We start from the raw sequence: 27,412 nt of genomic DNA, 5'->3' as shown, positions 1-27,412 counted from the left end.
GCTGGGATTACAGGCATGCATCACCATGCTCAGCTAATTTTATATTTTTAGTAGAGACAGGGTTTCTCCATGTTGAGGCTGGTCTTGAACTCCTGACCTCAGGTGATCCACCCGCCTTGGCCTCCCAAAGTGCTGAGATTACAGGCATGAGCCACTGGGCCTGGAAAATTTGTTTTTTAATCCTGCTGCATTTACATGAGTCAAAGCATGAGGTTCTTGTGCTTTTGTGAATGCAGATGATACCAGTAAGTCAGCTTGTTCATTTGCTTTAGTTGAAGGCCCTGGTAAATTAGTGTGTGCTCCAATATGAGTAACATAAAACAGGAAATTTCTTTTTCTTACAGTTTGCTGTAATAAATTGAACAGCTGGTTTCACTGATCATCCATGCTATATTTAATTAGAGCTGTCTCAACATCCCTTGTAGTCTGTACTACATATGCAGAATCTGATACAATATTAATAGGTTGATTGAAATCTTGTAACACTGCAATGACTGCAACCAACTCTGCTTTTTGAGCCGATTGATACTGAGTTTTGATGGCTCGCTCTTTTAGGCCTCTGTAAGCCACTTTTCCATTACTGGAACCATCAGCAAACACTGTCAGAGCATTTTCTAAAAGTTTATGTCTGGTAATTTTAGGTAAAATCCAAGTAGTCAATTTTAAAAACTGGAAGATTTTTGTTTTTGGGTAATGATTATCAATAATTCCCACAAAATCAGCAAGATCAATCTGCCATACACCAGAATTGATAAAGGCTTGTCTAACCTGTTCCTTGTTTAAAGGAACAACGATCTTGTCTGGGTCATTTCCACGCAATTTTATTATTCGTAATCTTGCCTGACCAATTAATGTAGCTCTTTGATCCAAGTGCAATGTAAAAGTCTTAATTGTACTGTGAGGAAAATTTTTCAAAATCCTGCTCCGCCAGAGGAATGGTAAAAAAGCAATCTTTCCGATCAATTATATTTAAAGGCCAGTCCTTTGAGATCATGGCCGGAGAGGGCAACCCGTTTGGAGAGGCCCCATGGGTTGAATTATGGCATTTACGGCTCCTAAGTCAGTTAACATTCGCCATCTGCCGGATTTTTTCTGAATTACAAACACAGGAGAATTCCAAGGTGAGAATGAAGGCTCAATACAGAGTAGTATTGCCTCCAGCATATCACACCTCCAGCCACAGGGTGGTTTTCTCCTATCTGAGAATAGAACCAATGGGAATGGTCGGCTTTACACCAAGACATTCCATTCCCAGGACTTGCAGGAGACAGAAGCCTTCCTCTTATCTCAACTGCAAAGAGGCCTCCCTCTTTCACTCCTCCTCCTCAGCACAGACCCTTCAAGGGTGTCGGGCTGGGGGATGTAAGGTCTTTCCTTTCCCAGGAGGCCATATCTCAGGCTGTCTCAGTGGGGGGAAACCTTGGACAATACCCAGGCTTTCTTTGGCAGAGTTCCCTGTGGCTTTCCACAGTGTATTGTGTCCCTGGTTAATCGAGAATGGAGAATGCCGATGACTTTTACCAAGCACACTGCCTGCAAACATACTGTTAACAAGGCACATCCTGGCCAGGCATGGTGGCTCACGCCTGTAATCCAAGCACTTTGGGAGGCTGAGGCGTTTGGATCACAACATCAGGAGTGCCAGACCAGCCTGACCAAGATGGTGAAACCCCATCTCTACCAAAAGTGCAGAAATTAACCAGGTGTGGTGGCGAGCACCTGTAATCCCAGATACTCAGGAGACTGAGGCAGGAGAATCTCTTGAACCCTGGTGGCAGAGGTTGCAGTGAGCCGAGATCACACCACTGCACTCCAGTCTGGGCCACAAAATGAGACTCCACCTCGAAAAACCAAAACCAAAAAAAAAAAAAAAAAAAACCCGAAAAACAAGAAACAAAAAAGGGCACATCCTGCACAGCCCTAAATCCATTAAATTTTGATTCATTATAGCACATGTTTCTGTGAGCACAGGGTTGGGGCTAAAGTTACAGGTTAACAGTATCTCAAAGCAGAAATAATTTTTCTTAGTACAGATCAAAATGGAGTTTCTTATATCTTCCTTTTCTACATAGACACAGTAACAATCTGATCTGTCTTTCTTTTCCCCACAATCCAGGCACAGTACCTTTCCTTAAACTCATTCATGATACAGAATCCTTTGCTCACACGTTGTTTCCCTGCTGACCTTCTCCCCACCATCACCCTGTTACCCTGCTGCACTGCCCTCGCCAAGATAGTAAAAGTAGTGATCAACAAATACTGAGGGAACTCAGAGACCAGCGCCGGTGGGGGTCCTCGCATGCTGAGTGTGCCCGTCCCCTGGGCCCACTGTTCTTTCTCTATATTTTGTCTCTGTGTCTTATTTCTTTTCTCAGTCTCTCATCTCCACCTGATGAGAAATATCCACAGGTGTGGAGGGGCTGGCCCCCTTTATTTTTCACATATAGGATTGATTTCTAAAGACTAATGTTACATGAGGAAACAGCTCAGAAGAGGAAAGAAAAAGAGCCAGGCCTGGCTCTTCCTCCAGTGAAGTCATCTTCCTCGGTGGATTAATCTGTCTCTTTCCTTTCTGAAATGCCAGATATTGTAGTAGTCAGTCTTTTCTGAGTCTGAGGCAGTCTGCCTGACACGCTCACTCCCACTCACCCATGCCTGCCCTCAGTTCCTCTCACCGGCTCTGAGATTCCATCCCCTGTGACCCGGTGACAAGAACTTCTTAAGAGGCTGCACTGGGCACGGTCCTGGGAAGGGCTCACACCCAGACATGGATGGACACCGGGTGTGGGCCCCCTAGTGTCAGTGCTATTGAGGAGCCTGGATTGTTCAGGGGCCACATCTGGATGTCAGCAATTTGTGGACCAGATCAGAGAAACAATATGTGAAGTGCATACGTTATTGTGCACAGATATCTGGTCAATTCTGAAAAAGGAGACGAATAAGGGGAGATATTTTGTATCTGATTTGGTAATGCATTTCAAGCCACACTTTGGGGGCGGGGTCTGGTTAGACGGCGTGGGGCGGGTGGGGAGTGGGGTGGGGCAAAATGTAGGAGGCTGCCTGGAGGCTGGGCTGGACAGCGGGACGGGGTGTGGCCAGAGGCTTATTTTTGTCTTGGGGCCTGGGCTTGAAATGAGGTGTTGTTCTTCAGGGCGGGGCCTGGCGGCGATGGGTCGGGGCTCTCTCCTCAGCTAGGTCCATGATGTGAGCTGCTGTCATCCTCTTCACCTCCAGGACTGGATCCCCCGGGTTCTGATTGGTGGATTGTTGCTGGTGTGCCCTGATATTACCCCTAATATCACAGGGATACTTCCTGCCCATTTTAAGTTAGCATTTCCAACAATCAAAGGTAAAACATTTTGTAGTGGGCCACCCGTACTGAACGCTGAATCTTTTTTTCTCTGAAGTTGAAAATGGTTTTAAGGCAAAGCGCCTTTTTCGAGCAGGTAGAGTCGCGCATCCTGTAGGCGGGGCGAGTTCCCCTCAGGCTGGGGCAGGACTGGGGACAGGGGCAGGTACCTCAGTAAAGGGGTGGAGTGGGGCGCTGCTTACAACCGGGACTGACAATTACAATGACTTAGTAAACTAAGCAAAGTCCTGGGTTGTTTGAGTGGATAATGGACACTGAAAGGTGACGTGGAAAACTGCCTATTACACTATACCCACCGTTTATTTAGTCTTAGGAAGACTAAGCATCCCCAGCAGTAAGACCTCCTGGGATCCTTGTCCCTTCTTACGGAGTGATAAAGTAACCTTCTTTGAAGTGTATCAATCTGTCACCAATCAAGTTGCTGCAGCCTGTGCACTGGTCTTGAATGGAAAATGTGGTGATTCTGCTAAAGCTTCTCTGTCTTTCCCTGTTTGTGAAAACCTTAACGTCTCTACTTGGGAACGCTGATCCCATTTATTTGGAGTTGATGTTGCCATCTGGCTTTCTTCAAGTGTTGTGTTCACATTAACTCTATAATTAATCATATATTTTAAATTTTATTATTTACTGCTGACTTCAGTTTCTGTCAGATTGTAGGAGCCTCACCAGAGAGGGCACCTCTCACCATGTTGTAAAACTCACACTTGTCAAAAAGACATGGGTTAGGGTTTCTCCCTAACCCATGTCTCCCTAACCCAGCTGACACAGATGGTCACCTCCATTACCAAGTAGAGCCAGGATGAACTATGTGTGAGCAAGGGTGTTGTCAAGTCCTCTTCCCTGAGGACTGATTAGTGTTTATCTTGAAAACATGTACTTAATGGGTTGTACAGAACAGTGAAGTTTCTTTCTCTCTTTTCAACCTCTTAGCTGTTTGCCTCTATTTCCCATCACATTCTGGTCTAAAGCTTATTTATTAATAAAACTGTTTTCATTTCTTTCTCTGTTATTGTCATGGAGATGATTTCTCACTTGGGAGAAGATTTTTTGGTTTTCAATTATACTTTGTCAACATTTAAAAAGCGAAGTAAAGAATATTTCTTGGGCCAGGCATGGTGGCTCATGCCTGTAATTCCAGCACTTTGGGAGGCTGAGGCAGGCAAATAACTTGAAGTGAGGAGTTCGATACCGGCCTGGTCACCATGGTGAAACCCCGTCTCTACCAACAATACAAACGTTAGCCGGGCATAGTGGCGCGCGCCTGTAACGCCAGCTGCTCCCGAGGCTGAGGCAGAAGAATCGCTTGAACCCAGGAGGCAGAGGCTGCACTGAGTCGAGATCTCGCCACTGCACTCCAGCCTGGGTGACAGAGAAATACTCTGTCTCAAAAGAAAGAAAAAAAGGGAAAGCAAAAAGTAAATAATAATAATAAAAGAAAGTAATAGATCTCTTCCACAAATGTGCTGGGACAACTAACTGGATATCCACATGGAAAAGAATAATGATGGATCTGTACGTCACACCAACAAAAATTTTATTTAACAAAAAAAAGAAAATTTTTTTTTTTAAAGAGAAAGAGAGACGAGCAAGGGAGACATGCGGCAGTGGGTGTTACTTGTAGCTCAGGCTGGCTTGGAACCCCAGGCTCAGCGATTCTCCCTCTGCTGCTTCCTGAGTAGCTGGGACCTCAGGCTCCCTCCCCAGCGCCTCTCCTGTCTTTAAGCAGCAGGTGGTGACCTCACTCCTCCCTGGCCTGAGCACTCCGTCCGGCACCCCAGGCGGTGGCCCTAGGGAAGTCTCTGAAGCTGAGTACAGGGTGGACTCTCCCTCCAAGTGAATGGACAATAGAAAGGGAGAGGATATCTGTTCTGTTCTGTGGGCCGTCACCATGACATCGTACGTGCTGCCCAGGCAGGGCTTTGCATTTCACATTCTAGTTTGCATCCCGGTTCCAGACAATTCCAGGGCTTTTGAATCATGCTTCAGACTTTCTGGCGCTCTCGCCTCCAAAACCTGAAAACAGAGAGGCTGGGAGGGAGACTGAGAGATGCGCAGGTACCGCCCCGCCCCGCCCTCTGTCTGTTCTAAAGAACAAGGTCTCTCCGCCTCCCGCCCCGCCCCTATCTCGCCCAGGCCCCGCCCACCTCCTCCCACCTCCCACCCAAGCCTGGCTTCCGTCCTGCTTGGGGGAAGATGAACGCAAACCCGGAAGCGGATCGGGTGGAGTGAAGGTCACATCGCCGCAGTGAGTTTTGCTCTGTGTTGTGTTAAGTCTGCGCTTCCCAGGTCCCCGTCGCTTCTTTCCCCTGGACTTGGGGTCCCCACAGACCTGGAAATTCTCACCCATCTTCCTTCGCCCAGAGAAAATTGAGACATCCCCGTGAGAGCCCGGGGGTCTTTAAACTCTTTTGGGTTTAAAGTCGCCCTGAGGCTGGTCCTGTCCCCAGTCTTTCTGCTATAGGGCAATGTATACACTTTCTATTGCGTAGTTTTCCTGCTCAAAAGTTTGTTCTGACTCCTCCCTCCCCGGGCTTATTAAAGTCCTCACCCGCGAAGTGGATTCTTGCCGGAGGCGCTCCTCCCAGCCTCCCCCTCGTGGGCTCCTGGAGCGCCGCACTGCTGCTCCAGTCCCGGGGAGGCCCAGTCCTCTGCCGGGTCCTGGGATCCTGCAGACCCCATCCTGGTCCTAAGGCGCCGTCCTCCCTGACTTCCCTTCTCATGCCAGGTCCTGTTGCTTCCCAGGTCTCCCCTCCGCAGTCACGGCTTCCATTGAGTGCCGAGACCAGCTCGGTCAGGGAGACCCTAACCCAGTGGCTCTAGAGGAATTAAAGACAGACAGACAGACAGACAGACACACACACACACACACACACACACACACACACACACACAGAAATATAGAGGTGTGAAGCGGGAAATCAGGAGTCTCACAGCCTTCAGAGCTGAGAACTTGGAACAGAGATTTACGCACGTATTTATTAGCAACAAGCCAGTCATTAGTGTTGTTTCTATAGATTTTAGATTAAAAGTATCTCTTATGGGAAAGGAAGGGATGACCTGAAATAGAGGGATGGGTCTGGCTAATTATCTACAGCAGGAGCATGGCCTTAAGGCACAGAATGCTCATGCTATTGTTAGTGGCTTAAGAATGCCTTTAAGCAGTTTTCCACCCTGGGTGGGTCAGGTGTTCCTTGCCCTCATTCCGGTAAACCCACAACCTTCCAGCGTGGGTGTTATAGCCATCAAGAACATGCCACAGTGCTGCAGAGATTTTGTTTATGGCCAGTTTTCGGGCCAAATTATGGCCAGATTTTGGGGAGCCTGTTCCCAACCATTGAACCTGCACTTGGGAAGTCCCAGGGCCTGTCCTGTGACACGGGGTCTTCTCACCTGCTGAGCTCCAGCCCCTGGAAAATGCTGTCCTCTGGGATGCAGGCGTCTTACTCCAAACCCTCCTATGATTGTGTGGGCTAAAGGGAGCAGGAGACAGAGAGCAGTAGAAAACCTGAGACAGAGAAAAGAAGAATAAGAAAGGCCCATAGCAGATGGAAAAATGGAGGATTGGTGAGGGATATGCTAAGAGATGGCAAAAGTGAAAACAACAACAGCAACAACAAAAATATAAGAAAACAGGAGGAGAAAAGCAACTGGAGAAATGTAAAGAAAAGCTAGATGTACAGAGAGATGAAGGACGTCAAGGTGGGGAAGTGGCAGCAAAGAGGGAGGCTCATCAGAGTGAGGGAGGGAGGGATTTGGAGCCAGGGTAGACAGCAGAGTGGTACTTGTGTCAAGGAGAACAGAGGGAGAACCACAGCAGGGAGGACACCTGGGGATCTGGGGTGCCACAGAGTAGGGACGGGGGAGTATGTCAGGGAAGAGAAAATTTAACAGGGAGATCAGAGGAGGTGCAGAGATGAGAGAAGAGACAGAAATAGATGGAGATTGAGGATGACTGAAAGATTGGGGAGAAGGAGCAATAAGAGGTTAAATAAGTTGTGAGGATGGAGCAGAAGAGGTGGAAGAGAAGGAATAGAGGGAAGAAGGGGATAAACAGCAGAAGAGGAGAGGGGTACAAAATGAAGAGCAGAATCCCAGGGAGAAAGAAAAGAAAACAAGAGCTAGAGAGAGAAGGGGAGAATGAGAGATAGGTACAGAATTAGGGAGGGAAGCACAGTAATGAAGAAAGAGGGGCTGGGCACAGTGGCTCACACCTGTAATCTCTTCACTTTAGGAGACTGAGGCAAGGGGACTGCTTGAGGAGTTCAAGACCAGCTTGGGCAACATAGTGAGACCCCCATCTCTGCCAAAAAAAATAAGTAAATAACCGGACCTAATGGTGTGCACCTGTACTCCCAGCTGCTCTGGAGGCAGAGCTGGGAGGATGACTTGAGCCCAGGACGTCCAGGCTGCGGTGAGTTGAGATCAGGCCACTACACTGCAGCCTCATCAACACAGCAAGACCTTGTCTTTTGAGACGGAGTCTCGCTGTGTCTCCCAGGCTGGAGTGCAGGTGGCGGATCTCGCTCACTGCAAGCTCCTCCGGTTCACGCTTATTCTCCGCCTCAGCCTCCCAAGTAGCTGAGACTACAGGTGCCCCACCACGCCTCGCTAGTTTTTGTATTTTTAGTAGAGACGGGTTTCACCATGTTGGCCAGGGATAGTCTCTCATCTCCTGACCTCGGATCCACCCACTGCCTCCCAAAGTGCTGGGATTACAGGCTTGAGCCACCACACTGCCAAGACCTGTCTTAAAAGAAAATGGGCGAGACCTCGGTTTAGATGAGTGGGTGAGTTCTTTGGATATGATTAGTTGTGACATGTTGACTTCTGTGTATATAATCTAATAACCAAAAACTTGTTTAAATTATACAGATGAGATTGAGAATTTTAAAATTGGCATCTATAAGACATGAACATTCTATAAATCTTGGCATGAGAGGTTATGTTCCACTTGGAATCCCTATTCAGCCAGAGGGAAGTGACTTATTCAGTTGTGAATCACTGCCTTCCCTTTTCCTAGGATGGGGTAGGACGTGGGTTAGTGAAGGGGGAAAAAGTCACTTTCTGTTATTACATAATACTTTAAATTTAACTAATTAATTAAATCATATTTTGAGACAGGGTCTGGCTGTATCACCCAGGCTATTGTGCAGTGGTGTGATCTCCTCTAACTGCAGCCTCAACCTCTGGGGCTCAAGCGATCCTCCCACCTCAGCCTTCTGAGCAGCTGGGACCAGAGGCATGAGTCACCTAGCCCGGATAGTTTTTGTAACTTTTTTTGCAGAAACAAGTTTTTACTGTTTCCCAGGCTGGTCTCAAAATCCTGAGCTCAAAGGATCCTTCTGTTTTGGCCTCCCAAAGTACTGGGATTGCAGGGATGAGCCATTGCGCCTGTAATCCCAGCACTCGGTAGACCGAGGTGATCAGAACACCTAAAGTCAGGAGTTCAAGAGCACCCTGGCCAACATGGTGAAACCCTATCTCTCCTAAAAATACAAAAGTTAGCTGGCTGTGGTAGCATGCACCTGTAGTTCCAGCTACTTGGGAGGCTGAGGCATGAGAATCTCTTGAACCTGGGAGGTAGAGGTTGCAGTGAGCCAAAATCCTGTCACTGCACTGCAGCCTTGGTGACAGAGCGAGTCTCCATCTCAAAAAAACAAAAAATAAAATAAAATAACCAAAGTGACATCAAAAGTGCTTTTGTTGTTGTTGTGCAATAGATTTTCTTTTTTTTTTTTCTTTCCGGTTCCTCTTCTCTCTTTATTCTTTCCTTGTTTTTGCAGTTTTTGAGTTTGAGATAAATCTTAGCTTTAAAAATTTATTTCTTAATACATAATCACTTTTTTTTTTTTTTTTTTTTTTTTTTTTTGAGATGGAGTCTTTCTACTTCACCCAGGCTGGAGTGCAGTGGTGTGATCTCGGCTTACTGCAATCTCCGTCTCCCTGGTTCAAGTGATTCTCCTGCCTCAGCCTCCTGAATAGCTGGGATTACAAGCACCCTCCAACATGCCTGGCTAATTTTGTATTTAGTAGACACGGGATTTCACTGTAGGGTCCAGCCCTACGGGGCTTAGCAGGTGTTCTCCCCATGTGCAGAGGCGAGAGATTGTAAGAAATAAAGACACAAGACAAAGAGAAAAAGAGATAACATCTGGGACTGGGAAACCACTACCACCAAGACGTGGAGACCAGTAGTGGCCCCGAACAGCTGGGCGTGCTGATATTTACTGATACGAGACAAGGGGGCAGGATAAGGAGGGTGAGTTGTCCAGGTGATTGATAAGATGAAGCAAGTTACGTGATCATAGGACAGGAGGCCCTTCCCTTATCGGTAGCCAAAGCAGAGAAAGCAGACAGCATACGTCAGCATTTTCTTCTATGAACTTATAAGAAAGATCAAAGACTTTAAGACTTTCACTATTTCTTCTACCGCTGTCTACTACGAACTTCAAAGAGGAACCAGGAGTACCAGAGGAACATGAAAGTGGACAAGGAGTGTGACTATTGAAGCACAGCACCACAGGGAGGCTGCCCGATCATCAAGTGGCAGGCCTGGATAATATCCAGCCTTCCATTGCTAGCTGGTGGGAGCAGAGACTGCCTCCTGACTCCTCCACATGAAAGCACTCTCACGGTTCATAAGTAACAGGTGCCTTCCCAGACACCCGCTAAGTACTCTCACTTGGACCAAGGAACCCCAAGTGGCCTCCTTCTTTTGAGACGGAGTCTCTGCATGGCCGCTTAGGCTGGGAGGCAGGGCCGGATCTCTGGCTCACTGGTAAGCTCAGCCCCGTCTTCACCGCCATTCTCCGGCTCAGCCTCCCAGGCTGTGGGACCACAGGCTGCCACCTTGCCCGGGCTATTTTTGTATTTCTTTTTTTTTTTGAGACGGAGTCTCCGCTTCTGTCACCCAGGCTGGAGCATGCGGCCGGATCTCAGCTCACTGCAAGCTCTGCTCCACCACGCCATTCTCCTGCCTCACAGCCTGAGAGCAGCTGACCACAGGCTAGCCACCTCACCGCTAGTTTTTTTTTGTATTTTTAGTAGAGACGCCTCCTGTTAGCCAGATGGTCTCGATCTCCCGACCTCGCGGATCCGCCTCCGCCTCGGCCTCCTGCTGATTACAGGCTTGAGCCACCGCGCCCGGCCACTATTTTTTGTATTTCTTAGTAGAGACGGGGTTTCACCGTGTTAGCCAGGATGGTCTCGATCTCCTGACCTCGTGATCCGCCCATCTCGGCCTCCCAAAGTGCTGGGATTACAGGCTTGAGCCACCGCGCCCGGCCTCAAGTGGCCCTTATGCGGGCGTGACAGAGGGCTCACCTCTTGCCTTCTTGGTCACTTCTCACAATGTCCCTTCAGCACCTGACCCTATCCCCACTGGTTATTCTTTGGTAATATGAGTAATACAACAAAGAGTAATATTAAAAGCTAATGATTGATAATATTTATAATGATGATTGATAATTATCCATGATCATCTCTGTATCTCAATTGTACTGTGAATATTCTTATTGTAACTATTTCCTTTATTATACTGACACAGTTTGTGCCTTCAGTCTCTTGCTTTGGCACCTAGGTAGTCTTTCACCCACATCTCCCCCCTTTGTATTGATTAGGATTGTCGTTGCCATCATTCCTTGTCGCTGACTTTGAGCTTTTCATCAGACTTCGTGGAGACACCTGCAGACTAAAAGCAAACGACATAAACACACCAGTATTAGTAATGTCAATAATAAAAGTGAAACTCCAGTGGGTTTGACCTACTTGAAAGGGTTTAGATCAGATAGTCCCTTTGTAATTGTTTCAAATATGTCAGAACAAGGAACGGTAGTTAAGCGAGCCTGGGAAACCTCAAAAATCTGCTCCTTCTGTCTTGAAATGTCTAAGGTTAAAGTATCATCCCAGGCTTTTAGATGCCTTTGGACTTTTTCCCAACTATGTTGATCTTCTTTGTAAGCATAAGGTGTTATGCAAAAATTAGAAGTATTCCAATCGCATTGTAGTTGCATTCTAAATTCATTATTCTATCTCCCAACCAGATGACACTCTGGCGGAGATCATTAATTTGATTGGCTAGTTTTTGATCATTCTGAGCCTGAGAATTCCAAAGCCTGGTGAAATTCTTTTGCCATGTTTCCACGTAATGAGTGGTCTGACAGAGTTATGAATGGCTACTCCAGCAGTAGCCGCTGTTGTAGTAATAGCAGTTAAACCTGCAATCACGGCAATGAGAGTAAAAATGAATCTCCTAGTTCTTTTAAGGATCTCTTTAAGGACTTCATTGACTATATGAATAGAAGGAGAAGATTCCCAGGGGCGGTATAAAGAAACTGGTATCCATACCCCTGTCCTGGCCCTGACCAGGAGAACATTTGTTTTTTTATCAAATGTAGCATCAATGCACATAAACAATTTGCAACTATCACGTTCAATAGTTTGACAATCAGGGTGATAATTATGTTTCCAGCTAATAACATATAGAGTGGTTTAACACAGCTCCTAATGGGTATCACCCTTTCAGACATTAAAATGATCTTATACCTGTTTGTTTTGGTATTTGTAAGAACTTTTTGATAAGCTACATTCCATAATCTGATTCCGGACATGGCTGCAGTCAACCTCCACAATTGAGGATGCTCCGAGGTAACTATAGCATGAATCATTTTTGGTCTAGGAGGAACGATGCCCTTGTCCAAGCATTTGAATGGGTAAGGGGACACCCATTCCTTCTTTTTGGAGGACTGCCAGTCTTCTTCGTAATCTATTGAATAGTTAAACTCTGAACATTGGGTATTTTGGCCGGAGCAATCTCGCCAATATACCCTTTTGGGATCCAGTCAATGACAGTCCCTGTGACGGGACTCCATGACACTGCTGGTGTTGGGGCGTTGCAGTCACTCCATAGGATGTTTCCAATTATTAATGGTACCTTTATAGTGTCTTTCAAAGAGTCTGGCAATCCTTGTGTTTTATTATGTTTTACTGTGACAGGAATTCTCCGTTCCTCAAATGAATTTATTTTAACGGTCAGAACCTGAAAATAATTACTACTGAAAACATTGTGCACCTGATAAGAATCATTACTGGAGGCCAGTACGGTTCACATGTATTGTGACACAAAGGTCAGACATAGCTTATTTGGAGATGCCCAAAGAAGGGTGAATCCAATTAATATCTCCAAGTAATTTTTGAAAGTCATTTAAAGTTTTTAAGAAGTCTCTCGTAAGCTGAACTTTTTGTGGTTTAATCACCTTGTCTTCCAACTGCATGCCCAAATATTGAAAAGGAGAGGAAGGCTGAATTTTTTTCTGGTGTAATAGAGACTGCCAGTTGAATTTTTTTCTGGGCTTCCGAAGTGGCCTGTTGAATCACGGAAAAGCAGGAAGTCAAAACGGCATGCTTGGGGGCTGTGCAGAGGATATCATCCATAGAGTGAATGATGAGGAAACTGAAACATTGAGGAAGCTGATCCCTAACTGGTTGAAGCATGCGCACCACAAAATACTGACAAATAGTGGGACTATTAAGCATGCCCCGTGTTAGAACTTTCCCATGGAGTATGCAGCTGGAGTGACATTGTTGAGGGAAGGGACAGTAAAAGCAAATTTTTCAAAGTCCTGAGAGGCCAATGGAATGTTAAAAAAGCAATCTTTAAGATCTTTAAGACCTATGATAATTAGGGACCAATACTCAGGGAGCAGAGAAGGGGAAGGGAAGCCAGGTTGTAATGTCCCCATGGGTTGAAGTACAGCATTAACTTCCCTGAGATCAGTGACCTTTCTCCAATTTCCAGATTTCTTTTGGATAACAGACAGGTGAATTCCATGGAGAAAAAGATTCTTCAATGTGTCACAATTCTAATTGTTCCAAGACTAAATTATGGAGAGCCTCCAGCTTACTTTTTGGGAGTAGCCACTGATCCACCCAAACCAGTTTCTGAGTTTTTCAAGTTAAAGTGATGGGATCTGGAGGCTTGACAGTTGACAGTGACTGCTTCTAAAAAGACTAACCAAGCCCTTTAGAGTCAAATTTATAGGAAGGTTGAATAGACTCAGTAATACCTTAACCAATTTTCCCAGACCAGTGCCTTGAACAAATCCCATTTTTGTCATAATGTTTTTACTTTGCTCACTGTAAGTAGCATGCAGGAATGAAATTTGTGCACCCCATTGTTGTAAAGGATCTCTTCCCCAGAGATTAACTGGAATGGGTGTAATTAGAGGGAGAATAGTACCAGTCTGTCGCTCTGGGCCAGTACAATGTAAAAATAGTGAAACCCTTTTGAGAGACTGAGTCTCTCATCACCCGCTTGGAGGTAGTGGCCGGATTTCTCTGCTCACTGCAAGCTCCGGCCCGGTTTACGCCATTCCTCCTGGCTCAGCCTCCCAAGTAGCTGGGATTCAGGCGCCACCGCCTCGGGCTAGTTTTTCTTAAAATTTTTAGTAGGTACTGCCTCACCCTGAGTTGGCCAGGATGGTCTCGATCTCTGACCTTTGTGGGTCCCTGCCTCGGCCTCCCAAAGTGCTAGGATTACAGGCTTGAGCCTCGGCCAAATAGTGAAACTCATAAACCTAGGAGGCCTGACCAACTCCCCACCAACCCTGCATTTTGGGGCTATTGCTGAGGACATTGATGCTAAATAATGGAGCCACTAGCACTGGCTTAAGAATGGCTGAATTGTTTCTACATGCATGTGGGACAAACAGGTCAGGTGTCAGGAAATTCCTTCGGTAGCCCAGTAAGATGCTGCAATTTCCATTTACATTTGTACTTCCAAACCTCCAGTTCTTTTGGCGAGAAACGACCTGAGAAAGGTAGGTAGTGGCAGTTTAGCGAGGAATTTACCTGGCCGTTTCGCTGGCTGAACGCACAGAACTAACAATACTGTGTATTTCCAGAGTAATCAGAATCAATCACACGGCACCGAGCACCTTTTAAATTTGGGTTTGAGCCGCACTACAATAAACCAACAGAACCAGGTGGTAAGGGCCCAAAGACAATTTATGCGGGAACAGCGGATGGTGGCTCTCGGGTAAAAGGGTGGGGGACTGTCCCTAATAATACAGCAGAGATCTACTGCTGCAGATCCTGTGGTGGCGTGGGGACAAACATTGAACTGAGATCCTTGTTGAGGCTGTGAGATCTAGCTGTAGTAAGAATGGCTGAAGTGGAAACTGATGATTGGTCGATTGGTTGGGCCAGAAATGCACCCATCTGGCTGGCCAAGGCTGGGAGCAAGGAATGCCCCACAGGTTTGACAAGGCCTGGTGCTGGCTCCTTCCAGCTCTTCTTGGTTTTAAAGTGGTGGTAAAGGATTGCCGCCATCGTCAATTTGAGGTAGGATGGCCGTAGATGCTTAAAATTTCATGTATCTTGGGCATGGTATGGAAGGTGGGGCTCACTGTTGTATGGCCTTTTAGGTTTGGTGTTGTACAGGGCAGTGGTCTGAACACCGAGAACATTTTTTCCTGGCAAGTCCAGATTGGCTGCAGTGAAAACTATTACCAGGAAATTGTCCAGGCATTCTAAAACTAGCCATAGCCTGAGCCATGACCATAGCAATATGTAAAGTTCCACCAACACCCTCACATGCCTTAATATAGGATGTGACTAAATCACCTCCTGGTGGGATTTTACCTTTTACAGGGTGAATAGCAGCCTGACAGTCTGGGTTTACTTGTTCATAAGCCATAAGTTCCACAACCAAATGCTGGCCATTTCGATCAGGAATAGCTTTTTCTGCCATGTCCTGAAGATGGGCAATGAAGTCAGGGTATAGTTCATTTTGCAGTTCTCTAACGGCTGTAAAGGATGGACATCTGGAGCCATCATCCTGAATCTTATCCCAAGCATCCAGGCAGCATTTTCATAGTTTGCTCAATGACTTCATCATTCAATATAATTTGGTTTCTAATTGCAGCTCACTGCCCCATTCCCAGTAACTGGTCAGCTGTGACATTGACAGGAAGATTAGAGCCCTGATTAAGGCGGACTCGATCCTGGACAGCAAATGAACCCACCATGTCCTAAATTGTAAATATTGAGATTTAGATAAGACAGATTTTGCTAGAATTTCCCAGTCATAGGGCACCAAGCGTTTATCTTCTGCTAAGGACTTTAAGGTGGAACGGATGAAAGGGAAATTGGTACCATATTGTTTAGCCAACTCTTTGAAATCTTTAAGGAATTAGAAAGAAAAACTTTCCCAAGTAGCTGGTCGTAAGTGGACCTAACCAGGGTGTAAGGGATCAGGTTGCACCACAGCCTGAATGGCAGGTATGCCAGGAATTGGCTGTGCTGTGGCAGCGGGCCCTTGTTGCACCAACTGAGGAGCCTGATCATTGAGCTGCGGGTCTGGAGAAGCAGTGGGATCAGCCACCCGCTGAGCTTGGTCAGCGGGCTGTGACTGGTCTGGCACAGCCGGAGCAGGGGCAGCAGGAACTGGAGTGGCAGGTATAGGAGATTCTAGAATAACAGGAAACGGCCATGCCTCAGGATCCCCATATTCCCTTGCCTGAGAAATGGCCCTCATAAAAGATGTGTCATTCTCAGGAATGTACACAACCTGTTGCTTATGTGTAGCAACAGCACTTGTGACCGGACCAGAAGCAGAAAAGAAATTGGAGATTTGAATAGAGGAGAAGTTGAGAGCCTTCAAGCCAGGCTGAAGCGCAGTCACCTGCTCTGCAGATCTTTCAGGGGCCTGAACTCCAGGCTGGTGCATGGACTGCAGGTCAGGCTTCTGTGGATCCTGATGTATAGGAGGAAAGGCAGAATTGAGTGAAGAGATAGCATTGAGGGCCTCTTTACTGGGCTGAACAGGGATAGAGTTGAGAGCCTCATGACCGGGCTGAACAGGTGGATGGTTGAGAACCCTACAGCAGGCCTGAGAGAGTACAGGAGGTTCCAGCCACAATGGCTGCTGATAGTACATTTCAGAGGGATTTTTTTGATCTGAAAGGGGGAAGGAGATTCTTCATAAGGTCCTCATAAAGCGATGTTGGGGGTGCAGTAGGCACGGTAGGCCGTGGTGTATTTGGTGGAGCCAAAAGAATATCAGAGTGGAGGTCCATTTCTGAAATGATGGCCTCAAGTTGTGTGGTATCCTCTGGATAGAGAGTAGTGAGGATCTCCTCAACCTCTTCAGAGGAGAGGAAAGGTAGCGTACCCTCCATTCCCTCCTCCTGTGGCTGCAAGGATTCTTTTTTTTTTTTTTTTTTTTTTTTTTTGAGACGGAGTCTTGCTCTGTCACCCAGGCTGGAGTGCTGTGGCCGGATCTCAGCTCACTGCAAGCTCCGCCTCCCGGGTTCCCGCCATTCTCCTGCCTCAGCCTCCGGAGTAGCCGGGCGAGGTGGCGGGCGCCTGTAGTCCCAGCTAGTTTTTTTGTATTTTTTAGTAGAGACGGGGTTTCACCGTGTTCGCCAGGATGGTCTCGATCTCCTGACCTCGTGATCCGCCCGTCTCGGCCTCCCAAAGTGCTGGGATTACAGGCTTGAGCCACCGCGCCCGGCCTGGCTGCAAGGATTCTAAGATGGAGTGAACCTAGGACCAAACCCTCCAAATGACCAGCGGGATAACATGTCCCCCTCTGTGACAGATTTTAAGCTGTCAGCCCACCTCATCCCAATCTTTAAGTTCTAGAGTTCCCTAGGTTGGAAACCAAGGGCAAGTGAGATCGACAACCTCAAAAAGTTCAATTAGCTTGTCAGAGGAAACTGAATTTCCTCCTTCTTTAAGAAGGGTTTTTATGAAGTTTAAATAGGCCAAGTCCTTAGTACTGGCTTGTCCCATGGTGTCCCCGAGATGCTCTGAGTACCCAAGCTTACCACCAAGCTTAATGACCACAATCCTCAGGAATCTGTTGTCAAAGTCCTCCGCTGAGTCCCGTGCTCAAAGTGCAACTTTACACAGCAAGGGAGAAACCCACGTTGGAGTGCCAAATGCAGGGTCCAGCCCTACGGGGCATAGCGGGTGCTCTCCCCATGTGCGGAGATGAGAGATCGTAAGAAATAAAGACACAAGACAAAGAGATAAAGAGAAAACAGCTGGGCCCTGGAGACCACTACTATCAAGATGCGGAGACTAGTAGTGGCCTCGAATGGTTGGGTGTGCTGATACTTATTGCATAGAAGACAAGGGGGGCAGGGTAAGGAGGGTGAGTCGTCCAAGTGATTGATAAGGTCAAGCAAGTCACATGATCATGGGACAGGTGGCCCTTCCTGTCTCATGTTCACTGCAACCTCTACCTCTCAGGTTCAAGCAATTCTCCTGCCTCAGCCTCCTGAGTAGCTGGGATTACAGATACCCACCAAGCCCAGCTACTTTTTGTATTTGTAGTAAAGTTGGGGTTTCACCATGTTGGCTAGGTTGGTCTCAAACTCATGACCTCAGGTGATCTCCCTGCTGTGGCCTCCCAATGTGCTGAGATTACAGGCGTGAGCCACGGTGCGCTGCCAGAAATGCCCTTCTGCACGGATTATTTTGATTGTTTTGTGTCCCTTTGTTGAAGGATGGACAGTTCCCATCTTGGCCACAGGATGATTGCAGCACCTACTCTGGGGTTGTGGTTTAGATGCAGAGGCATCCTCAGGGAAGACCAAGGGGCTGGGGAAGTGTGAGGATGGTCCCATGTTTCTACTGGAAATTTCAACTCTAATTGATCTAAACTTGCTGTGACTATTTGTTTCAGTCAAAATAAGAAGAGAAGGGCTCACAAAGGTCAGAAAAGCCTTACAGACGAGACCTTGTGTCCTCAGGCACTGCCAAGGCATTCCCATTTCTGCCATCTGTTCCACTGCCTCACTCCAGCTCCTGGGGCTTCCCACACTCTGCACATCACCAGGGCCCAGTTTGGCAACTATGGGCAGGGACTTTGCCACCAGCAGGTGATGTGCTCAGAGTCAGGTGTCCTGGATTCCCTTCAGGAAGGGTGGGGAGATGCAGGGGGATGGACGACACACCCCTACACAACTAGTTCTGTTTGGGAGAAGGTAGAAGACACTATGACTTCAGGAAATATTTTTCCAACAATCAGAGTGCAAACAGCACAGTGAACTGCAGCCCAAGGGCCACCTCCTCCTCCAGGCCAGTGACAATGACTCTGTACTGTCTTTTCCTTGCCTGTCAAAGCATGTGAGCATACACACACACACACACACACACACACACACACACAGTCACAAGGCTGCTGGGAAGCCAAGAGTCAGGATGTTATAATGTAAATGTGTGGCTTGGTGTGGTAGCCCATGCCTGTAATCCTAGCACTTTGGTCAAGGTCAAGATGGATGGATCATGAAGTCAGAAGTTTGAGACCAGCCTGGTCAATATAGGGAAACATAGTTTCTACTAAAAATACAAAAATAAATAAATAAATAAATAAATAAATAAATAAATAAATGAAATAGATAAATAAGCCAAGCGGTGTCCACCTGTAATCCCAGCTACTTGGAAGGCTGAGGCAGGAGAATTGCATACAGCCAGAAGGAGGAGGTTTCAGTGAGCAGAGATGGCACCATTACACTCCAGCCTGGATGACAGTGCAGGACTCCATTTCAAAAAAATAAAAATAAAAAAAAAAAATGAAAAAAGATGGCTGGGCACGGTGGCTCACACCTGTGATTCCAGCACTTTGGTAGGCTGAGTGGGGCGGATCGTGAGGTCAGGAGATCAAGACCATCCTGGCTGACATGGTGAAACCCTGTCTTTATTGAAAAAATGCAAAAATTAGCTGGGCAGAGTGGCACGTGCCTGTAGGCCCAGCTGTTCAAGAGGCTGAGGCAGGAAAATTGTTTGAGCTCTGAAGCCAGAGGTTGCAATGAGCTGAGATCGTGCCACTGCACTCCCCCCTGGTGACAGAGTGAGACTGCTTCTCAACATAAATGAATGAATTAATTAATTAATTAATAAGATGTTGGAGGCCAGAGGAATAAGGGTCATAACCAACTCAGTATGCCACTGGAGGCTATGTGAGCAAACTGCAAACTGTTCTTATGAAAGCAGGATATTGGCATGCTGACACCTGTATCTGCCACCAGAAGGAATGCTGAGGGCAGTCACGTCCCAGGCACCATGTTCCTTGAAATTATCTACAGGAACATCTGGAGCCTGTTGAACAAAGAAAGCAATTATATATGCCTGTGTTAAATCAAATAGTTGACCGACAGTTACCCCATCCTTCCTGCTTCATCTACCCAGTAAATACAAAGGGCTGTAGAAGCTCAGGGCTCTTATTCTCTATAAGCGAGAAGTCCTCGACCCCTTCTTGGAAAGAGATCCTTTTGTCTTTGTCTTCATTCTCGCATTTGTCCTTCTCGGTTCAGTCTTGAAGTAACACCTATGAGTGATGCCCAAACAGGGACTTGAACAAAGAAGGTCTGCTGGAGCAGAGGAAGTGAAACTGATCAGACAAACAGGGAACCCCAGGACAAGTCTGCCAGTGCAGGATACAATGTCAGTACCCTAAGACAGTACTAGGAATGGGGAGTTTCTGAAGCAGGGTAACATGGGACAGAATTTGTCTATTGAGGAGCAACATTATGTATGTTTGCTTAGTTTTACTTAAACAATCTGGTGCTCAGGTTAGTTCTCAAACACTAAGTCTCTGCAAGAGGTTATTATGCATAACCCTTGGTTTCCATAGGCAGGCACCCTCAATGTGGAAAATTGGGACCTGGTAGGAGAAGAGTTGAAATGGGCTCCTCAAAAAGGCCTTAAAGTAGACCCTTTTGTTTTCTCTGCTTGGGGTTTAGTCTGTACTGTCCTCCTGCCATTGTCCTCTTCTTATTCTGCTGGACAGCAGGAGTGATGTTCTGAATCTCAATAATTGAAAGGATATTTTATTTCACCAAGAGTGACTATTGAAAATGATAAACAGGAGAGAGGGGATAACTGGGCTTTACTGCCTCCTACAGTAACAGAAATAGAGACCCCAGTACAAATACAAAACATTTTGAATGCTGCTGCCATAGCTGAGGAATCTTTAGGCTCTTACAGTTTTTCTATTACTGTAACGCCTGATCCAAATAATCCACAGAGGCTTATTCATATACACATGCCAATAGAATTTAAGCTAGTGAAAGAATTAAAAGCGAGTGTGGTTAACAATGGAATACAGAGCCCATTTACTTTAGGATTGCTAGAATTGGTATTTAGTGCTATGCACCTCCCACCCTTTGATGTGAAGCACATGGCTCACACTTGCTTGTCGACTAGTGCATATTTGACATGGAATTTAAATGGGCAAGAAATGCGTGCAGACCAGGCTAGGCATAATCATGCCGTTGGACATGGGAACATTGCAGAGGACATGTTATTTTGTAGTGGCCCTTATTTGAAACTTGTGCAGCAATTGACACTCACAGACATTGCTTACCAGCAGTGTCCTTGGCTGCTAAGTGTGCCTGGGCCACAATTCCTGAGGGGATGCAATCTTTTCGGCATGTCATGCAAGGATTGCAAGAATCCTATGCATAATTTATTGCACAGTTACAAGAGGCAGTGCAACATCAGATCCCTCATGCTGCTGCTGTAGAAATGCCTACTTTGACTCTAGCTTTTGAAAATGCAAGTGCAGATTGTAAATGTGCACTGGCTCCTGTGAGATCTACAAAGAGCTTGGGAAATTTTCTTAAACCCCGTCAAGATGTGGGAACTTAACTCCATCGTTCTACAATGTTGGCTCAAGTAGTGAACAAATCTAGAAAGAGCCAAGGGTTGAACCATAAAGTGGGAAAATGTTATAATTGTGGAAACATTGGACATTTCAAAAAAGAATGCTGTCAGACCTCAGGGCAGAAGGGACTTTATAATGCAGTACCCACGCCCCCCCCACAGAAAAAAACTCCAGGGCTCTGCTCTCTTTGTAATAAAGGAAATCACTGGGCTAATCAATGCCGCTCAAAATTTCATCAAAATGGCACTCCCCTGTCAGGAAACGAGAAGGGGGCCTGGACCCAGGCCCCTCAAACAATGAGGGCATTCCCTGTCCCAACCATAACCCCACTTCAGGAGTGGGTTTCCAGAGGAACATTGATTCCATCTCCCCAGGAACAGCTGGGAGTGCAGGACTAGATCTCCCAGCCAGAGAATGGGTTACATTAGTTGGAGGAGATAAACCCACCAAGGTTCTCACTGACATTTGGGGACTTTGCCAACAGGATATATGGGATTAATTTTGGGCAAAAGCCATCTTAACTTACAGGGCATTATCGTGGTCCCTGGGGTTGTCGACTCTGATTATGAGGGAGAAATCGAGGTTTTTTTGTGTTTTTTTTTAATCTTTTTTTTTTTTTTTTTTGAGAGTATTTCACTTTTGTCACCAAGGATGGAGTGCAATGGTGCAATCTTGGCTCACTGCAACCTCCACCTCCCAGGTTCAAGCAATTCTTCTGCCTCAGCCTCCCGAGTGGCTGGAATTACAGATGTCCACCACCACGCCAGCTAATCTTTTTTGTATTTTTAGTAGAGATGGGGTTTCACTGTGTTGGCCAGGCTGGTCTCAAACTCCTAACCTCAGGTAATCCGCTCACCTCGGCCTCCCAAAGTGCTGGGATTATTACAGGTGTGAGCCACTGTGCCCAGCCCAAAAAGGCATTTTAAACAAAAATTCTGACATTTAAAAGCTGAAAATATATCACGCCACTGCACTCCTGCCTAGGTGACAGAGCAAAACTCTGTCTCAAAAAAACAAAATGAAAAACAAAAAACCCTGAAAATATGAGCCCAGGAGTTCAAGGCTGCAATGAGCCAACACTGCACCCTTGTACTCCCACCTGTGTGACAGAGTGAGACCTTGTTGGTAAGAAAAAAAAAACCAAAAACCTCAAAATAGAAGAGGGCTTTTACAATGTTGATGAACTCATCTTAGAGTACATGATTGATAAATACATAAATATCCATGCATACTTTTACAGTGATAACTACTGGAAAAAATGAGAATGTTAAAAAAGCCAATCTAGACAGAGTCCTTCTCATTCCACCTGCCTCTTTATGTTAGTAATACCAGGAGTCTTAAGAGAGCTGCTGTGGTCGACGTCACATTCATCCCAGCCTCCTTTCTAATCCTGTAGCTGATGATGAAAATGTGATAAATCTTCTGGCTTAGCTTTGATGCTTTTTCATTAATTCACTTCTGGTAGTAAATTGTGGCAGGTCTTCCACTTCAATCCCATTGGCCATTTCCATCACCTTGTCTAAAAGGTCTTTATTGTAACTGCAGCCTAGGAAGAGATGGTTGACCCAGACCATGGAGAGGGACAGCAGCTGGTCCAGGCGGCCACCGCCGTCGGGCTGGTCACAGTAGTCGGGCAGGTGGTGCAAGATGAATTCCATGCGGCCTTCCATTGCTTCTCGCTCTCTGAGTAGGAGCGGAACTGCTCCGTGAAGTCGGCCGCCTGCTGCACCCACAAGACCAGCTCCTCCACTGCAGCTGCCGCTTCGCCACCGACCATGGTACCCGCCGCAGCCGAGCAGTAGTTTTAATGTCACAAGATCTTTGGGTTTTTGAACTGGGGGAACATATTACTCAACTATTGTTTATTCCCTGCAAATTACACCCTTCTCCATGAAAGGAAAAATGAGGAAATCAAGGATTTGGGAGTATAACTACACAGGAAATGTATTTATCACAACCCATAGCATCTAATTGACTCACTTGTGCAGTGCAAATTAAATGAAAGAAATTCTATGGGCTTATGGATACAGGAGCTGATGTGTCAGTAATATCCAAAAACTAGTGGCCCCCATCCTGGCCCCTGCAATGAACCTCTACATCCCTAGTGGGAGTGGGAACTGCTCAAAGTGTTCAACAGAGCCCTGAGATTTTACCCTGTCTTGGTCTGGATGGACAGCTGTGTACTTTGTAACCTTATGTCGCAAATATAGCTGTTAATTTATGGGGCCGAGATTTACTTACAGCATGGGATCTGAGACTTACAAATGATAAACTTGATAACCCAGGATATAAAATGTTGAAGGACAAGCGATATCAAAGTGGGAAAGGCTTGGGAAAGTTCCTGCAGGGAAACCCTAATCCAATATCAATAACCGGGCAAACAGAGAGAAAAGGACTAGGACATCAGGATTTCTTTTTTTTTTTTTTTTTTTTGAGACGGAGTCTCGCTCTGTCACCCAGGCTGGAGTGCAGTGGCCGGATCTCTGCTCACTGCAAGCTCCGCCTCCCGGGTTTACGCCATTCTCCTGGCTCAGCCTCCCGAGTAGCTGGGACTACAGGCGCTCGCCACCTCGCCCGGCTAGTTTTTTGTACTTTTTAGTAGAGACGGGGTTTCACCATGTTAGCCAGGATGGTCTCGATCTCCTGACCTTGTGATCCGCCCGTCTCGGCCTCCCAAAGTGCTAGGATTACAGACTTGAGCCACCGCGCCCGGCCAGGACATCAGGATTTCTAAGAGGGGTCATTGATACTTCTCCTCCATCCACAGCTTTGCCGCTAAAGTGGATAACTGATAAACCTGTGTAGGTGGATCAATGGCCCCAATCACAGGAGAAACTGACTCAACTCCATCAGCTGGAAAAAGAGCAATTGGATGCAGGACACATAGAGGAGTCAGCCCCTGGAATTCACCAGGATTTGTGGTCCTGGAAAAGGAAAATGGCAACTGCTGCATGATTAGAGAGCTATTAATGCACAGATTAAACCAATGAGTGCATTACAGCAAGGTCTACCCTCCCCAACAACCATTCCTAGAGATTGACCTCTTGTAATAATCAATCTTAAATATTGCTTTTATACTATACTCTTACATGAGAAGGATAAGCCTAAATTTGCCTTCTCTGTGTCCTCTATTAATCAGAGAGAGCCTGTCTCTCATTATCGATGGAAAGTTTTACCCCAAGGCATGCTCAACAGTCTCAACGTTATGTCAGCATTTTGTAGGAAGGGCATTAAAGGAGCCTTGGAATATGTTTCCCGCTGCCTACATCATTCATTATATGGATGGTATTCTTTTGGCCACTCCTACAATTCAAATATTACACCAATTATACAGAGAAATAAAGCAGGCCTTAACTGAATGGAATCTCAAAATAGTTCCTGAAAAGGTACAAGCAACCCCCCATACCAACAGTTGGGTACTACTGTTACTGAAAGAAGTGTTCAACCTGAGGAAATAACTCTCCATCGGGACAGGTTACCAACTCTGAACGATTTCCAACAATTATTAGGGGATATTAATTGGCTGTGCCTGATGCTAGGTATTGTCGCTTATCAACTCACACACTTTTATCAAACCCTCCAAAAAGAGTCGTCGTTAGATTCCCCTCAGCAACTTACTAAAGAGGCAGAAGCTGAGTTATAGCTTGTAGAGCAGATGCTTCAACAATGACATGCCTTCTGGCTACAACTGTGAAAGAATTTGCTTTTGTTTATTCTTCCTACCCCCCATTCTCCAGAAGGACTTTCGGGCCAATTCATAGACAAATCCATAATGGTAATAGAATGGCTCTTTTTATCCAATCAGACAGTGAAAACTTGGCAAGTTTTTCTTTAATTACACAACTTATGACAATAGGCAGGTGTAGATCAAGAATGCTTACAGAATATGATCCTGATAAAATGGTTGTTCCTTTGGAGCCCTGACAGCAGGCCGTAGCTTGGGAAATGTCAACTGCTTGGCAAATCACTCTCACAGATTTTGTGGGAATAACAGGTGACCATTATCCATCAGACAAAATCTTGCAATTTTATAAAGTTCACCCTTTCATCCTCCCTGTGATTACTCACTACAAGCCTATTCCAGGTGGACAGACCTATTTTACTGATGGTTTTTCCAAAGGTCATGCAGGTATGTATGGACCTAAACGTACTCAAACAATAAAGACTTCTGGAGTTTCAGCTCAACATTCAGAATTAATCACAGTTATTCTGGTTCTAGAGCTCACAACTTTATCTCCTATTAATATTGTTTGTGATTCAGCCTATGTGGTAAATGTAGCCAGTTGCTTTGAGACTGCCACTATTAAATGTACCCTAGAACCGGAACTGTTTACCTTGTGTCTAAGACTCCAACAAGCTATTCACTCTTGTACTGCCTCTTTTCATCTTTCTCATATCTGCTCTCACTCTCAACTCCCTGTGCCACTATCTCTAGGTAATAATAGAGCAGATAAACTGATCAGTTCTGTATTTTGACAAACCAAGCTTCTCTTGCATTACTGCATCAAAACACCTCTGCGCTTACAGCCAAGCTCAAGCTACTGTGCAAGCCTGCCCCACTTGCCAACATGTCCCTGGTGTTGCACCTGTAGAAGAATGTAACCCATGAGGTTTGCATCCAAAAGAAATCTTGCAGATGGATGTTACCCATATAGCTGCCTTTGCCAACCTCAGCTATGTTTATATGACTATAGACACTTACTCCCATATAATACGTGCCACATGCCAAACAGGGAAAACAGCTGGTCATGTCCAGTGATGTTGTCCATCATGACTAGGGGCCCCGTGGTCAATTAGATGGGTGAGATGAGAGTCAGACATCATGGCACAAACTTCGCTGGTACTGGTGGCAGACCTTCAACCTCTCTTTGCTACACTGCACAGGGATTGAATCTGCCATTCGTCAAAGGGATTGCAGCTTCCTTGGCACAGGACAGGCTTTAACCCACCTTTACCTCAGTGGTGGCATCAAGGAAAGGGGGACCCAATTCAGGGGTCGGTATGGAAAGCAGCACTCCCATTGACGAATGGCAGCTTCTGGGTTGGGACACTCTCCAGTACCGGTAATGTTGTTCAACACAGTGTTGATGTTACCTTTGTAAGGAATATCACCACTCAATTTACAGTTTGTGTTTTTCTAAGAACGATTAACTCCAGGTAAATGTCATTCCTGGATTGTGTATCCCTGTCAATCTGTCTGAACCTTGGACTATCACCCTCGCTTTACACTTTGTGAAACTCCTTCTCACTCAGCTCACTCATCGTGCTCATAGAGTCTTCGGCATGGTAATTTTTGCTATCGTTTCCTTAGTCACACTAATAACCTCTGTGGTGGTGTCCTCAGTAGCACTGCACAGCTCTATTCAAAAAGCCCGATATATGGAAAATTGGATGCACACAGCTTACCAGGCATGGATGCTTCAAAATCAAATTAATACTGAATTACAAACCAAGGTGACAGTGTTAAAGACTACTGTTTTGTGGTGAGGGTAACAAATACAGAGTTTACAGTTGCAGCAGAAATTACACTGTCATTTTAAGCATACTCGCATTTGTGTAGACAATTTGGAATATAACCAAAGTGAATATCCATAAGACCTTGTAGGCCGGGCGCGGTGGCTCACGCCTGTAATCCCAGCACTTTGGGAGGCCGAGGCGGGCGGATCACAAGGTCAGGAGATCGAGACCACAGTGAAACCCCGTCTCTACTAAAAATACAAAAAATTAGCCGGGCGCGGTGGTGGGCGCCTGTAGTCCCAGCTACTCAGGAGGCTGAGGCAGGAGAATGGCGTGAACCCGGGAGGCGGAGCTTGTAGTGAGCCGAGATCGCGCCACTGCACTCCAGCCTGGGCCACAGCGCGAGACTCCGTCTCAAAAAAAAAAAAAAAAAAAAAAAAAAAGACCTTGTAAAGGCTCATTTTCGAGGGCTTTTACATCCAATGTCACTTTTGACATCAATGAATTGCAAAGTAAAATTCTTGACTTGAGTAAGCAGACTCGAGTTTCAGCCCTCTTTAGAAGCTTGGACAGAATTCCTGCAGGATTTAGAAAGTATCAATCCTTGAACCTATGTTAAACATCAGCTTAATGTCCTTTTTATACTTATAGGAATAATGTTATGTCTCTGTTTTCTGTTTATAGTCTGTAAGATCGGGTGGGCCACCAACCGGCAATTGAAAACTGCACAGCCTGGAATTACCTTTATTCAATTAATGCAAAAACATACATGGGGAGATGTTGGAGGCTGAAGGAATGAGGGTTGAGACCAACTCAGTATACCACTGGGGGCTATATGGGGAAACAGGAAACTGTTCTCATGAAAGCAGGATGCTGGCAATTTGACAACTGCATCTGCCACCAGAAGGAAT

The 27,412-nt window shown here is 46.1% G+C and overlaps 1 pseudogene; it reads right to left on the bottom strand.

The window, feature by feature from the left end:
- Positions 1 to 22,026: 22,026 nt before the first annotated feature.
- LOC101007300 lies at positions 22,027 to 22,821 on the bottom strand (annotated as a pseudogene).
- Positions 22,822 to 27,412: the final 4,591 nt, after the last annotated feature.

Source organism: Papio anubis, chromosome 20 (assembly GCF_008728515.1).
Source record: "Papio anubis isolate 15944 chromosome 20, Panubis1.0, whole genome shotgun sequence".
Classification (NCBI taxonomy): domain Eukaryota; kingdom Metazoa; phylum Chordata; class Mammalia; order Primates; family Cercopithecidae; genus Papio; species Papio anubis.
This window is presented reverse-complemented; position numbering and strand designations above follow the sequence as displayed.